Genomic DNA, 17,455 nt, shown 5'->3' with positions numbered 1-17,455 from the left:
TTGTGCCTTTTCTATTTAATTCCGATGCAATTTCTGTGTTTCGTCGTCAATAAGAAGGTCCAAGGGATAGAGTAAACCTGAGGTGAAGCATCGGAATCTAAAACCGGACTCACAGGAAAGGTTCAAAACATAGAGAGTAAGAAGAGTCAGTAATCTTGTATTTGAGTCTGCATTGTGCCTTTTGTATTTAATTCCGATGCAATTTCTGTGTTTCATCGTCAATAAGAAGGCCAGAGGGATACTGTAAACCTGAAGTGAAGCATCGGAATCTATAACTAGTGTCACAGGAATGGTTAAAACATAGACAGTAGGAAGAGTCAGTCGTTTTGTACCTAAAATGGCATTGTGTCTATTATATTTAATACCGTCGCAATTTCTGTGTTTCGTCGTCAATAAGAAGGTCCAAGGGACACAGTAAACCTGAAGTGAAGCATCGTAATCTATATCTAGTGTCACAGGAATGGTTTAAAACATAGACAACGAAGAGTCAGTCTTCATCTACATAAGTCGGCATTTTGCCTTTGCTATTTAATTCCGATGCTATTTCTGTGTTTCGTCGTCAATAAGAAGGTCCAAGGGATACATTAAACCTGAAGTGAAGCATCGGAATCTATAAGTAGTGTCACTGAAAAGGTTCAAAACATAGGCAGTAAGAAGAGTCAGTCTTATTGTACTTAAGTCGGCATTGTGCCTTTTGTATTTAATTCCGATGCAATTTCTGTGTTTCATCGTCACTAAGAAGGTCCAAGGGATACAGTAAACCTGAAGTGAAGCATCGGAATCTATAACTAGATTCACAGGAATGGTTCAAAACGTAGACAGTAGCAGGAGTCAGTCTTCTTGTACTTAAGTCGGCATTGTGCCTTTTCTTCTTAATTCCTATGCAATTTCTGTGTTTCATCGTCAATAAGAAGGTCCAAGGGATACAGTAAACCAGAAGTGAAGCATCGGAATCTATAACTAGTGTCTCAGGAATGGTTCAAAACATATACAGTAGGAAGAGTCAGTCTTCTTGTACTCAAGTCGGCATTGTGCCTTTACAATTTAATTCCGATGCAATTTCTGCGTTACATCGTCAACAAGAAGGTAAGAGGGATACAGTAAACCTAAAGTGAGGCATCGGAATCTATAACTAGTGTCACAGGAATGGTTCAAAACACAGTCTGTAAGGTGAGTCAGTCTTCATGTACTTACGTCGGCATTGTGCTTTTTCTATTTCATTCCGATGCAATTTCTGTGTTTCGTCGTCAATAGGAAGGTCCAAGGGATACAGTAAACCTGAAGTGAAGCATCGGAATCTATAACTAGTGTCACAGGAATGGTCCAAAACATAGGGAGTAGGATGAGTTATTTTTCTTGATCTTAAGTCGGCATTGTACCTTTTCTATTTAATTCCGATGCAACTTTTGTGTTTCATCGTCAATAAGAATGTCAGAGGGATACAGTGAACCTGAAGTGAAGCATCGGAATCTATAACTAGTGTCTCAGGAATGGTTCAAAACATATACAGTAGGAAGAGTCAGTCTTCTTTACTAAAGTCGGCATTGTGCCTTTTCTATTTAATTCCGGATGCAATTTGTGTGTTTCGTCGTCATTAAGAAGGTCAAAGGGATGCAGTAAATCTGAATTGAAGCATCGGAATCTATAGCTAGTGTCACAGGAAAAGTTCAAAACACAGACAGTAAGAAGAGTCAGTCTTCTTGTACGTAAGTCGGCATTGTGCTTTTGTATTTCATTCCGATGCAATATATGTGTTTCATCGTCAATAAGATGGTCAGAGGGATACAGTAAACCTGAAGTGTAGCATCGGAATTTACAACTAGTGTCACAGGAATGGTTCGAAACATAGACAGGAGGAAGAGTCAGTCTTATTGTACTTAATTTGCATTCTGCCTTTTCCATTTAATTCCGATGCTATTTCTGTGTTTCGTCGTCAATAAGAGGGTCAGAGGGATACAGTAAACCTGAAGTGAAGCATCGAAATCTATAACTAGTGTCACAGGAATGCTTCAAATCATAGGCAGTAAGAAGAGTCAGTCTTCTTGTACTTAAGTCGGCATTGTGCCTTTTGTATTTAATTCCGATGCAATTTCTGTGTTTCATCGTCAATAAGAAGGTGCAAGGGATACAGTAAACATATAGTGAAGCATCGGAATCTAGAACGGGTCTCACAGGAAATGTTCAAATCATAGTCAGTAAGAAGAGTCAGTCTTCTTGTACTTAAGTCGGCATTTTGCCTTTTGTATTTAATTCCGATGCAATTTCTGTGTTTCGTCGTCAATAAGAAGGTCCAAGGGATACAGTAAACCTGAAGTGAAGCATCGGAATCTTTAACTAGTGTCACAGAAAAGGTTCAAAACATAGACAGTAAGACGAGTCAGTGTAATTGTACGTAAGTCGGCATTTTGTCTTTTGTATTTAATTCCGATGTAATTTCTGTGTTTCGTCGTCAATAAGAAGTTCCAAGGGACACAGTGAACCTGAAGTGAAGCATCGGAAGTTATAACTAGTGTCACAGGAATGGTCCAAAACATAGACAGTAAGAAGAGTCAGTTTTCTTGTACTTAAGTCGGCATTGTGCCTTTTGTATTTAATTCAGATGCAATTTCTGTGTTTCGTCGTCAATAAGAAGGTCCAAGGGATACAGTAAACATATAGTGAAGCATGGGAACCTAAAACGGGTCTCACAGGAAATGTTCAAAACATAGTCAGTAAGAAGAGTCAGTCTTCTTGTACTTAAGTCGGCTTTGTGCCTTTTCTATTTAATTCCGATGCAATTTCTGTGTTTCGACGTCAATAAGAAGGTCCAGGGGATACAGTAAACCTGAAGTGAAGCATCGGAATCTATAACTAGTGTCACAGGAGTGGTTCAAAATTTAGACAGTAAGAAGAGTCAGTCTTCTTGTACTTAAGTCGGCATTGTGCCTTTTCTATTTAATTCCGATGCAATTTCTGTTTCATCGTCAATAAGAATGTCAGAGGGATACAGTAAATCTGAAGTGAAGCATCGGAATCTATAACTAGTGTCTCAGGAATGGTTCAAAACATATACAGTAGGAAGAGTCAGTCTTCTTTACTTAAGTGGGCATTGTGCCTTTTATATTTAATTCCGATGCAATTTCTGCGTTACATTGTGAATAAGAGGGTCTGAGGGATACAGTAGACCTAAAGTGAAGCTTCGGAATCAATAACTAGTGTCACAGGAATGGTTCAAAACACAGTCTGTAACATGAGTCAGTCTTCATGTACTTAAGTCGGCATTGTGCTTTTTCTATTTAATTCCGATGCAATTTCTGTGTTTCGTCGTCAATAAGAAGGTCCAAGGGATACAGTAAACCTGAAGTGAAGCATCTTAATCTATAACTAGTGTCACAGGAAAGGTTCAAAACATAGAGAGTGGGATGAGTTAGTTTTCTTGATCTTAAGTCGGCAATGTGCCTTTTCTATTTAATTCCGATGCAACTTCTGTGTTTCATCGTCAATAAGAATGTCAGAGGGATACAGTGAACCTGAAGTGAAGCATCGGAATCTATAACTAGTGTCTCAGGAATGGTTAAAACATATACAGTAGGAAGAGTCAGTCTTCTTTACTTAAGTCGGCATTGTGCCTTTTCTATTTAATTCCGCCACAATTTCTGTGTTTCGTCGTCATTAAGAAGGTCCAAGGGATGCAGTAAATCTGAATTGAAGCATCGGAATCTATAGCCAGAGTCACAGGAAAAGTTCAAACACAGACAGTAAGAAGAGTCAGTCTTCTTGTACTTAAGTTTGCATTGTGCCTTTTGTATTTCATTCCGATGCAATATATGTGTTTCATCGTCAATAAGATGGTCAGAGGGATACAGTAAACCTGAAGTGTAACATCGGAATTTACAACTAGTGTCACAGGAATGGTTCAAAACATAGACACGAGGAAGAGTCAGTCTTATTGTACTTAATTTGCATTGTGCCTTTTCTATTTAATTCCGATGCTATTTCTGTCATTCGTCGTCAATAAGAGGGTCAGAGGGATACAGTAAACCTGAAGTGAAGCGTCGAAATCTATAACTAGTGTCACAGGAATGGTTCAAAACATAGGCAGTAAGAAGAGTCAGTCTTCTTCTACTTAAGTCGGCATTGTGCCTTTTGTATTTAATTCCGATGCAATTTCTTTGTTTCATCGTCAATAAAAAGGTCCAAGGGATACAGTAAACATATAGTGAAGCATGGGAATCTAAAACTGGTCTGACAGGAAATGTTCAAATCATAGTCAGTAAGAAGAGTCAGTCTTCTTGTACTTAAGTCGGCAATGTGCCTTTTCTATATAATTCCGATGCAATATCTGTGTTTCGTCGTCAACAAGAAGGTCCAAGGGCTACAGTAAACCTGAAGTGAGGCAACGGAACCTAAAAACGGTCTCACAGGAAAGGCTCAATACATATAGAGTAAGAAGTGTCAGTCATCTTGTATTACAGTCGGCATTGTGCCTTTTGTATTTAATTCCGATGCAATTTCTGTGTTTCATCGTCAATAAGAAGGTCAGAGGGATACAGTAAACCTGAAGTGAAGCATTGGAATGAATAACTACTGTCACAGGAATGGTTAAAACATAGACAGTAGAAAGAGTCAGTCGTTTTGTACTTAAATCGGCATTCTGTCTTTTGTATTTAATCCCGATGCAATTTCTGTGTTTCGTCGTCAATAAGAAGGTCCAAGGGATACAGTAAACCTGAAGTGAAGCATCGGAATCTATATCTAGTGTCACAGGAATGGTTTATAACATAGAGACGGAACAGTCAGTCTTCTTGTACTTATGTCGGCATTTTGTCTTTTCTATTTAATTCCGATGCAATTTCTGTGTTTCGCCGTCAATAACAAGGTCCAAGGGATACAGTAAACCTGAAGTGAAGCATCGGAATCTATAACTAGTGTCACAGAAAAGGTTCAAAACATAGACAGTGAGAAGAGTCAGTCTTATTGTACGTAAGTCGGCATTGTGTCTTTTGTATTTAATTCCGATGCAATTTCTGTGTTTGGTCGTCAATAAGAAGTTCCAAGGGATACAGTGAACCTGAAGTGAAGCATCGGAATCTATAACTAGTGACACAGGAATGGTTCAAAACATAGACAGTAAGAAGAGCCAGTTTTCTTGTAATTAAGTCGGCATTGTGCATTTTGTATTTAACTCAGATGCAATTTCTGTGTTTCGTCGTCAACAAGAAGGTCCAAGGGCTACAGTAAACCTGAAGTGAGGCAACGGAACCTAAAACCTGTCTCACAGGAAAGGCTCAAAACATAGAGAGTAAGAAGAGTCAGTCATCTTGTATTTCAGTCGGCATTGTGCCTTTTGTATTTAATTCCGATGCAATTTCTGTGTTTCATCGTCAATAAGAAGGTCAGAGGGATACATTAAACCTGAAGTGAAGCATCGGAATGTATAACTAGTGTCACAGGAATGGTTTATAACATAGAGACGGAAGAGTCAGTCTTCTTGTACTTATGTCGGCATTTTGTCTTTTCTATTTAATTCCGATGCAATTTCTGTGTTTCGCCGTCAATAACAAGGTCCAAGGGATACAGTAAACCTGAAGTGAAGCATCGGAATCTATAACTAGTGTCACAGAAAAGGTTCAAAACATAGACAGTGAGAAGAGTCAGTCTTATTGTACGTAAGTCGGCATTGTGTCTTTTGTATTTAATTCCGATGCAATTTCTGTGTTTCGTCGTCAATACGAAGTTCCAAGGGATACAGTGAACCTGAAGAGAAGCATCGGAATCTATAACTAGTGTCACAGGAATGGTTCAAAACATAGACAGTAAGAAGAGTCAGTCTTCTTGTACTTAAGTTGGCATTGTGCCTTTTGTATGTAATTCCGGTGCAATTTCTGGGTTTCATCGTCAATAAGAAGGTCCAAGGGATACAGTAAACATATAGTGAAGCATCGGAATCTAAAACTGGTCTCACAGGAAATGTTCAAATCATAGTCAGTAAGAAGAGTCAGTCTTCTTGTACTTAAGTCGGCAATGTGCCATTTCTATTTAATTCCGATGCAATTTCTGTGTTTCGTCGTCAACAAGAAGGTCCAAGGGCTACAGTAAACCTGAAGTGAGGCAACGGAACCTAAAACCGGTCTCACAGGAAAGGCTCAAAACATAGAGAGTAAGAAGAGTCAGTCATCTTGAATTTCAGTCGGCATGGTGCCTTTTGTATTTAATTCCGATGCACTTTCTGTGTTTCATCGTCAATAAGAAGGGCAGAGGGATACAGTAAACTTGAAGTGAAGCATCGGAATGTATAACTACTGTCACAGGAATGGTTAAAACATAGACAGTAGGAAGAGTCAGTCGTTTTGTACTTAAATCGGCATTCTGTCTTTCGTATTTAATCCCGATCAATTTCTGTGTTTCGTCGTCAATAAGAAGGTCCAAGGGATACAGTAAACCTGAAGTGAAGCATCGGAATCTATATCTAGTGTCACAGGAATGGTTTATAACATAGACACGGAAGAGTCAGTCTTCTTGTACTTAAGTCGGCATTTTGCCTTTTTTATTTAATTCCGATGCAATTTCTGTATGTCGTCGTCAATAAGAAGGTCCAAGGGATACAGTAAACCTGAAGTGAAGCATCGGAATCTATAACTAGTGTCTCAGAAAAGGTTCAAAACATAGACAGTATGGAGAGTCAGTCTAATTGTACGTAAGTCGGCATTCTGTCTTTTGTATTTAATTCCGATGCAATATCTGTGTTTCGTCGTCAATAAGAAGTTCCAAGGGATACAGTGAACCTGAAGTGAAGCATCGGAATCTATATCTAGTGTCACAGGAATGGTTCAAAACATAGACAGTAAGAAGAGTCAGTTTTCTTGTACATAAGTCGGCATTGTGCCTTTTGTATTTAATTCAGATGCAATTTCTGTGTTTCGTCGTCAATAAGAAGGTCCAAGGGATACAGTAAACATATAGTGAAGCATGGGAACCTAAAACGGGTCTCACAGGATATGTTCAAAACATAGTCAGTAAGAAGAGTCAGTCTTCTTGTACTTAAGTCGGCATTGTGTTTTTTCTATTTAATTCCGATGCAATTTCTGTGTTTCGTCGTCATTAAGAAGGTCCAAGGGATGCAGTAAACCTGAATTGAAGCATCGGAATCTATAACTAGTGTCACAGGAATGGTTCAAAACATAGACAGTAAGAAGAGTCAGTCTTCTTGTACTTAAGTCGGCATTGTGCCTTTTGTATCTAATTCCGATGCAATTTCTTTGTTTCATCGTCAATAAGAAGGTCCTAGGGATACAGTAAACATATAGTGAAGCGTCGGAATCCAAAACTGGTCTCACAGGAAATGTTCAAATCATAGTCAGTAAGAAGAGTCAGTCTTCTTGTACTTAACTCGGCAATGTGCCTTTTCTATTTAATTCCGATGGAATCTCTGTGTTTCGTCGACAACAAGAAGGTCCAAGGGCTCCAGTAAACCTGAAGTGAGGCAACGGAACCTAAAACCGGTCTCACAGGAAAGGCTCAAAACATAGAGAGTAAGAAGAGTCAGTCATCTTGTATTTCAGTCGGCATTGTGCCTTTTGTATTTAATTCCGATGCAATTTCTGTGTTTCATCGTCAATAAGAAGGTCAGAGGGATACAGTAAACCTGAAGTGAAGCATCGGAATGTATAACTACTGTCACAGGAATGGTTAAAACATAGACAGTAGGAGGAGTCAGTCGTTTTGTACTTAAATCGGCTTTCTGTCTTTTGTATTAAATCCCGATGCAATTTCTGTGTTTCGTCGTCAATAAGAAGGTCCAAGGGATACAGTAAACCTGAAGTGAAGCATCGGAATCTATATCTAGTGTCACAGGAATGGTTTATAACATCGACACGGAAGAGTCAGTCTACTTGTACTTAAGTCGGCATTTTGCCTTTTCTATTTAATTCCGATGCAATTTCTGTGTTTCGTCGTCAATAAGAAGGTCCAAGGGGTACAGTAAACCTGAAGTGAAGCATCGGAATCTATAACTAGTGTCACAGAAAAGGTTCAAAACATAGACAGTAAGAAGAGTCAGTCTTATTGTACGTAAGTTGCATTGTGTCTTTTGTATTTAATTCCGATGCAATTTCTGTGTTTCGTCGTCAATATGACGTTCCAAGGGATACAGTGAACCTGAAGTGAAGCATCGGAATCTATAACTAGTGTCACGGGAATGGTTCAAAACATAGACAGTATGAAGAGTCAGTTTTCTTGTACTTATGTCGGCATTCTGCCTTTTGTATTTAATTCAGATGCAATTTCTGTGTTTCGTCGTCAATAAGAAGGTCCAAGGGATACAGTAAACATATAGTGAAGCATGGGAACCTAAAACGGGTCTCACAGGCAATGTTCAAACATAGTCAGTAAGAAGAGTCAGTCTTCTTGTACTTAAGTCGGCATTGTGCCTTTTCTATTTAATTCCGATGCTATTTCTGTGTTTCGACGTCAATAAGAAGGTCCAGGGGATACAGTAAACCTGAAGTGAAGCATCGGAATCTATAACTAGGTTCACAGGAATGGTTCAAAATTTAGACAGTAAGAAGAGTCAGTCTTCTTGTACTTAAGTCGACATTGTGCCTTTTCTATTTAATTCCGATGCAATTTCTGTCTTTCATCGTCAATAAGAATGTCAGAGGGATACAGTAAACCTGAAGTGAAGCATCGGAATCTATAACTAGTGTCTCAGGAATGGTTCAAAACATATACAGTAGGAAGAGTCAGTCTTCTTTACGTAAGTGGGCATTGTGCCTTTTCTATTTAATTCCGATGCAATATCTGTGTTTCGTCGTCAATAAGAAGGTCCAAGGGATAGAGTAAACCTGAAGTGATGCATCGGAATCTAAAACCGGACTCACAGGAAAGGTTCAAAACATAGAGAGTAAGAAGAGACAGTCATCTTGTATTTGAGTCGGCATTGTGCTTTTTGTATTTAATTCCGATGCAATTTCTGTGTTTCATCGTCAAAAAGAAGGTCAGAGGGATACAGTAAACCTGAAGTGAAGCATCAGAATCTATAACTAGTGTCACAGGAATGGTTAGAACATAGACAGTAGGAAGAGTCAGTTGTTTTGTACTTACGTCGGCATTGTGTCTTTTGTATTTAATCCCGATGCAATTTCTGTGTTTCGTCGTCAATAAGAAGGTCTAAGGGATACAGTAAACCTGAAGTGAAGCATCGGAATCTATATCTAGTGTCACAGGAATGGTATAAAACATAGACACGGACGAGTCAGTCTTCTTGTTCTTAAGTCGGCCTTTTGGCTTTTCTATTTAATTCCGATGCTATTTCTGTGTATCGTCGTCAATAAGAAGGTCCAAGGGATACACTAAACCTGAAGTGAAGCATCGGAATCTATAAAAAGTGTCACAGAAAAGGTTCAATACATAGACAGTAAGAAGAGTCAGTCTTATTGTACTTAAGTCGGCATTGTACCTTTTGTATTTAATTCCGATGCAATTTCTGTGTTTCATCGTCAATACGACGGTCCAAGGGATACAGTAAACCTGGAGTGAAGCATCGAAATCTATAACTAGTGTCACAGGAATGGTTCAAAACTTAGACAGTAGGAAGAGTCAGTCTTCTTGTACTTAAGTCGGCATTTTGCCCCTTTTATTTAATTCCGATGCAATTTCTGTGTCTCATCGTCAATAAGAAGGTCCAAGGGATACAGTAAACATATAGTGAAGCATCGGAATCTAAAACTGGTCTCACAGGAAATGTTCAAAACATAGTCAGTAAGAAGAGTCAGTCTTCTTGTACTTAAGTCGGCATTCTGCCGTTTGTATTAAATTCCGATGCAATTTCTGTGTTTCATCGTCAATAAGAATGTCAGAGGGTTTCAGTAAACCTGAAGTGAAGCATCGGAATCTGTAACTAGTGTCACAGGAATGGTTCAAAACATAGACAGTAGGAAGATTCAGTCATCTAGTACTTAAGTCGGCATTCTGCCTTTGCTGATTAATTCAAATGCAATTTCTGTGATTCGTCGTCAATAAGAAGGTCAGAGGGATACAGTAAACCTGAAGTGAAGCATCGGAATCTATATCTAGTGTCACAGGAAAGGTTCAAAACATAGACAGTAAAAAGAGTCAGACTTCTTGGACATGAGTCAGCATTGTGCCATTTGTATTTAACTCTGATGCAATTACTGTGCTTCATCGTCAATAAGAAGGTCAGAGGGATACAGTAAACCTGAAGTGAAGCATCGGAATCTATAACTAGTGTCACAGGAATGGTTCAAATCATACACAGCATGAAGAGTCAGTCTTCTTGTACTTATGTCGGCATTGTGCCTCTTGTATTTAATTCCGATGCAATTTCTGTGTTTCATCAACAATAAGAAGGTCACAGGGATACTGTAAACCTGAAGTGAAGCATCGGAATCTATAACTAGTGTCACAGGAATAGTTCAAAACATAAACACTAAGAAGAGTCAGTTTTCTTGTACTTGGGTCGACATTGTGCCTTTTGTATTTAGTTCCAACCTAATTTCTGTGTTTCAACGTCATTACGACGGTCAGAGGGATACAGTAAACCTGAAGTGAAGCATCGGAATCTATAACTAGTGTCACAGGAGTGGTTCAAAACATAGACAGTAGGAGGAGTCAATTTTCTTGTACTTAAGTCGGCATTGTGCCTTTTGTATTTAATTCCGATGCAATTTCTGTGTTTCATCAACAATAGGAAGGTCACAGGGATACATTAAAACTGAATTGAAGCATCGGAATTTATAACTAGTGTCATAGGCATGGTTCAAGTCATAGACAGTAAGAAGAGTCAGTTTTCTTGTACTTAAGTCGGCATTGTGCCTTTGGTATTAATTGCCGATGCAATTTCTGTGATTCATCGTCAATAAGAAGGTCAGCTGGATACAGTATACCTGTAGTGAAGCATCGGAATCTATAACTTGTGTCACAGGAATGGCTCAAAACATAGACAGTAGGAAAAGTCAGTTTTCTTGTACTTAAGTCGGCATTGTGCCTTTAGTATTTAATTCCGATGCAATTTCTGTGTTTCATCAACAATAAGAAGGTCAGAGGGATACAGTAAACCTGAAGTGAAGCATCGGAATCTATAACTAGTGTCACAGGAATGGTTCAAAACATAGACAGTAAGAAGAGTCAGTTTTCTTGTACTTAAGTCATCATTGTGCCTTTTGTATGTAATTCCGATGCAATTTCTGTGTTTCATCGTCAATAAGAAGGTCTGAGGGATAAAGTAAACCTGAAGTGAAGCATCGGAATCTATAACTAGTGTCACAGGAATAGTTCAAAGCATAGACAGTAGGAAGAGTCAGTCTTCTTGTACTTGAGTCGGCACTGTGCCTTTTGTATTAAATTCCAATGCAATTTCTGTGTTTCATCGTCAGTACGACGGACAGAGGGATACAGTAAAACTGAAGTGAAGCATCGGAATCTATAACTAGTGTCACAGGAATGGTTCAAAACATAGACAGTAAGAAGTGTCAGTCTTCTTGTACTTGAGTCGGCATTGTGCCTTTTGTATTTAATTCCGATGCAATTTCTGTGTTTCATCGTCAATAAGAAGGTCAGAAGGATACAGTAAAACTGAAGTGAAGCATCGGAATCTATAACTAGTGTCACAGGAATGGTTCAAAACATAGACAGTAAGAAGAGTCAGTCTTCTAGTACTTAAGTCGGCATTGTGCGTTTTGTATTTAATTCCGATGCATTTTCTGTGTTTCATCGTCAGTAAGAGGGTCAGAGGGATACAGTAAACCTGAAGTGATGTTTCGGAATCTATGACTAGTGTCACAGGAATGGTTCAAAGCATAGTTATTGAGAAGAGTCTGTTTCCTTGTACATAAGTCGGCATTGTGCCTCTTCTATTCAATTCCGATGCAATATCTGTGTTTCGTCGTCAGAAACAAGGTCCAAGGGATACATTAAACCTGAAGTGAATCATCGGAATCTAAAACCGGTCTCACAGGAAAGGTTCAAAGCATAGACAGTAAGAATAGCCAGTCTTCTTGTACTTGAGTCGGCATTGTGCATTTTGTATTTAATTCCGATGCAATTTCTGTGTTTCGTCGTCAATAAGAAGGTCAGTGGAATACAGTAAACCTGAAGTGAAGCATCGGAATCTGTAACTAGTGTCACAGGAATTGTTCAAAACATAGACAGTAAGAAGAGTCAGTCTTTTTGTACATAAGTCGGCATTTTTAATTCCGATGCAATTTCTGTGTTTCATCGTCAATACTAAGGTCAGAGGGGTACAGTAAACCTGAAGTGAAGCATCCGAATCTATAACAAGTGTCACAGGAATGGTTCAAAACATAGACAGTAAGAAGAGTCAGTTTTCTTGTACTTAAGACGGCATTGTGCCTTTTTGTATTTAATTCCGATGCAATATCCGTGTTTCATAGTCATTAAGAAGGTCACAGGGATACAGTAAACCTGAAGTGAAGCATCGGGATCTATAACTAGTGTCACAGGAATGGTTCAAAACATAAACAGTAAGGAAAGTCAGTTTTCTTGTACTTAGGTCGGCATTGTGCCTCTTGTATTTGATTCCGATGCAATTTCTGTGGTTCATCGTCAATAAGAAGGTCAGAGGGATACAGTAAACCTGAAGTGAAGCTTCGGAATCTATAACTAGTGTCACATGAATGGTTCAAAACATAGACAGTAAGAAGAGTCAGTTTTCTTGTCAGAGGGATAAAGTAAACCTTTTGTATGTAATTCCGATGCAATTTCTATGTTTCATCGTCAATAAGAAGGTCAGAGGGATACAGTAAACCTGAAGTGAAGCATCGGAATCTATAACTAGTGTCACAGGAATGGTTCAAAACATAGACAGTAAGAAGAGTCAATTTGCTTGTACTTAAGTCGGCATTGTGCCTTTTCTATTTAATTCCGATGCAATTACTGTGTTTCATCGTCAATACGACGGTCAGAGGGATACAGTAAACCTGAAGTGAAGCATCCGAATCTATAACTAGTGTCACAGGAATGGTTCAAAACATAGACACTAAGAAGAGTCAGTCTTCTAGTACTTAAGTCGGCATTGTGCCTCTTGAATTTAATTTCGATGCATTTTCTGTGTTTCATCGTCAATAAGAGGGTCAGACGGATACAGTAAACCTGAAGTGATGCTTCGGAATCTATGACTAGTGTCACAGAAATGGTTCAAAACATAGTTATTAAGAAGAGTCTGTTTGCTTGTACATAAGTCGGCATTGTGCCTCTTCTATTCAATTCCGATGCAATTAGTGTTTCGTCGTCAGAAACAAGGTCCAAGGGACACTGTAAACCTGAAGTGAAGCTTCGTAATCTAAAGCCGGGCTCACAGGAAAGGTTCAAAACATAGACAGTAAGAAGAGCCAGTCTTCTTGTACTTGAGTCGGCATTGTGCGTTTTGTATTTAATTCCGATGCAATTTCTGTGTTTCATCGTCAGTTCGACGGTCAGAGGGATACAGTAAACCTGAAGTGAAGCATCGGAATCAAAAACTAGTGTCACAGGAATGGTTCAAAACATAGACAGTAAGAACAGTCAGTCTTTTTGAACTTAAGTCGGCATTGTGCCTTTTGTATATAACTCCGATGCAATTTCTGTGTTTCATCGTCAATAAGAAGCTCAGAGGGATACAATAAACCAGAAGTGAGGCATCAGAATCTATTACTAGTGTCACAGGAATGGTTCAAAACATAGACAGTAAGAAGAGTCGGTTTTCTTGGACTTAAGTCGGCATTGTGTCTTTTGTATTTAATTCCGATGCTATTTCTGTGTTTCGTCGTCAATAAGAAGGTCAGAGGGATACAGTAAACCTGAAGGGAAGCATCGGATTCTATAACTAGTGTCACAGGAATGGATCAAACCATAGACAGTAAGAAGAGCCAGTCTTCTTGTACGTAAGGCGGCATTGTGCCTTTTGTATTTAATTCCGATGCAATTTAAGTGTTTCATCGTCAATAAGAAGGTCAGAGGGTTACAGTAAACCTGAAGTGAAGCATCGGAATCTGTAACTAGTGTCACAGGAATGGTTCAAAACATAGACAGTAAGATGAGTCAGTTATCTTGTACTTAAGACGGCATTGTGCCTTTTGTATTTCATTCCGATGCAATATCTGTGTTTCATAGTCAATAAGAATGTCACAGGGATACAGTAAACCTGAAGTGAAGCATCGGGATCCATAACTAGTGTCTCATAAATGGTTCAAAACATAAACAGTAAGAAGAGTCAGTTTTCTTGTACTTAGGTCGGCATTGTGCCTCTAGTATTTAATTCCGATGCAATTTCTGTGGTTCATCGTCAATAAGAAGGTCAGAGGGATACAGTAAACCTAAAGTGAAGCTTCGGAATCTATAACTAGTGTCACAGGAATGGTTCAAAACATAGACAGTAAGAAGAGTCAGTTTTCTTGTCAGAGGGATACAGTAAACCTTTTGTATGTAATTCCGATGCAATTACTATGTTTCATCGTCAATAAGAAGGTCAGAGGGATAGAGTAAACCTGAAGTGAATTATCGGAATCTATAACTAATGTCACAGGAATGGTTCAAAACATAGACAGTAAGAAGAGTCAATTTGCTTGTACTTAAGTCGGCATTGTGCCTTTTCTATTTAATTCCGATCCAATTTCTGTGTTTCATCGTCAATACGACGGTCAGAGGGATACAGTAAACCTGAAGAGAAGCATCCGAATCTATAACTAGTGTCACAGGAATGGTTCAAAACATAGACAGAAAGAAGAGTCAGTCTTTTTGTACTTAAGTCGGCATTGTGCCTTTTGTATATAACTCCGATGCAATATCTGCGTTTCATCGTCAATAAGAAGCTCAGAGGGATACAATAAACCAGAAGTGAAGCATCAGAATCTATTACTAGTGTCACAGGAATGGTTCAAAACATAGACAGTAAGAAGAGTCGGTTTTCTTGCACTTAAGTCGGCATTGTGTCTTTTGTATTTAATTCCGATGCAATTTCTGTGTTTCGTCGTCAATAAGAAGGTCAGTGGGATACAGTAAACCTGAAGTGAAGCATCCGAATCTGTAACTAGTGTCACAGGAATTGTTCAAAACATAGACAGTAAGAAGAGTCAGTCTTTTTGTACTTAAGTCGGCATTGTGCCTTTTGTATTTAATTCCGATGCAATTTCTGTGTTTCATCGTCAATACTAAGGTCAGAGGGATACAGTAAACCTGAAGGGAAGCATCGGATTCTATAACTAGTGTCACAGGAATGGTTCAACACATAGACAGTAAGAAGGGTCAGTCTTCTTGTACTTAAGTCGGCATTGTGCCTTTTGTATTTAATTCCGATGCAATATCTGTGTTTCTTCGTCAATAAGAAGGTCAGAGAGATATAGTAAACCTGAAGTGAAGCATCGGAATCTATAACTAGTGTCACAGACATGGTTCAAACCATAGACAGTAAGAAGAGCCAGTCTTCTTGTACTTGAGTCGGCATTGTGCATTTTGTATTTCATTCCGATGCGATTTCTGTGTTTCATCGTCAATAAGAAGGTCCGAGGGATACAGTAAACCTGAAGTGAAGCATCGGAATCTATAACTAGTGTCACAGGAGTGGTTCAAAACATAGACATTAACAAGAGTCAGTCTTCTTGTACTTAAGTCGGCGTTGTGCCTTTTGTATTTAATTCCGATGCAATTTAAGTGTTTCATCGTCAATAAGAAGGTCAGAGGGATACTGTAAACCTGAGGTGAAGCATCGGAATCTATAACTAGTGTCACAGGAATGGTTCAAAACATAGACAGTAAGAAGAGTCAGTTTTCTTGTACTTAAGACGGCATTGAGCCTTTTGTATTTAATTCCGATGCAATATCTGTATTTCATAGTCAATAAGAAGGTCACAGGGATACAGTAAACCTGAAGTGAAGCATCGGGATCTATAACTAGTGTCACAAGAATGGTTGAAAACATTAACAGTAAGAAGAGTCAGTTTTCTTGTACTTAGGTCGGCATTGTGCCTCCTGTATTTAATTCCGATGCAATTTCTGTGGTTCATTGTCAATAAGTAGGTCAGAGGGCGACAGTAAACCTGAAGTGAAGCATCGGAATCTATAACTAGTGCCACAGGAATGGTTCAAAATATAGACAGTAAGAATAGTCAGTTTTCTTGTCAGAGGGATACAGTAAGCCTTTTGTATGTGATTCCGACGCAACTTCTGTGTTTCATCGTCAATAAGAAGGTCAGAGGGATACAGTTAACCTGAAGTGAAGCATCGGAATCTATAACTAGAGTCACAGGAATGGTACAAAACATAGACAGTCAGAAGAGTCAATTTGCTTGTACTTAAGCCGGCATTGTGCCTTTTTTATTTAATTCCGATGCAATTTCTGTGGTCGTCGTCAATAAGAAGGTCCAAGGGATACAGTAAACCTGAAGTGAAGCATCGGAATCTAAAACCGGTCTCAGAGGAAAGGTTCAAAAAATAGACAGTAAGAAGAGCCAGTCTTCTTGTACATGGGTCAGCATTGTGCCTTTTGTATTTAATTCCGATGCAATTTCTGTTTTTCATCGTCAATAAGATGGTCAGCTGGATACAGTAAACCTGAAGTGAAGCATCAGAATCTATAACTAGTGTCACAGGAATGGTTCAAAACATAGACAGGAAGTATTGCCAGTCTTCTTGTACATGAGTCGGCATTGTGCCTCTTCTATTTAATTCCAATGCAATTTCTGTGTATCGTCGTCAATAAGAAGGTCAGTGGGATACAGTAAACCTGAAGTGAAGCATCCGAATCTGTAACTAGTGTCACAGGAATTGTTCAAAACATAGACAGTAAGAAGAGTCAGTCTTTTTGTACTTAAGTCGGCATTGTGCCTTTTGTATTTAATTCCGATGCAATTTCTGTGTTTCATCGTCAATACTAAGGTCAGAGGGATACAGTAAACCTGAAGGGAAGCATCGGATTCTATAACTAGTGTCACAGGAATGGTTCAACACATAGACAGTAAGAAGGGTCAGTCTTCTTATACTTAAGTCGGCATTGTGCCTTTTGTATTTAATTCCGATGCAATATCTGTGTTTCTTCGTCAATAAGAAGGTCAGAGAGATATAGTAAACCTGAAGTGAAGCATCGGAATCTATAACTAGTGTCACAGACATGGTTCAAACCATAGACAGTAAGAAGAGCCAGTCTTCTTGTACTTGAGTCGGCATTGTGCATTTTGTATTTCATTCCGATGCGATTTCTGTGTTTCATCGTCAATAAGAAGGTCCGAGGGATACAGTAAACCTGAAGTGAAGCATCGGAATCTATAACTAGTGTCACAGGAGTGGTTCAAAACATAGACATTAACAAGAGTCAGTCTTCTTGTACTTAAGTCGGCATTGTGCCTTTTGTATTTAATTCCGATGCAATTTAAGTGTTTCATCGTCAATAAGAAGGTCAGAGGGATACTGTAAACCTGAGGTGAAGCATCGGAATCTATAACTAGTGTCACAGGAATGGTTCAAAACA

Source organism: Schistocerca americana, chromosome X (assembly GCF_021461395.2).
Source record: "Schistocerca americana isolate TAMUIC-IGC-003095 chromosome X, iqSchAmer2.1, whole genome shotgun sequence".
Taxonomy (NCBI): Eukaryota; Metazoa; Arthropoda; class Insecta; order Orthoptera; family Acrididae; genus Schistocerca; species Schistocerca americana.
This window is presented reverse-complemented; position numbering follows the sequence as displayed.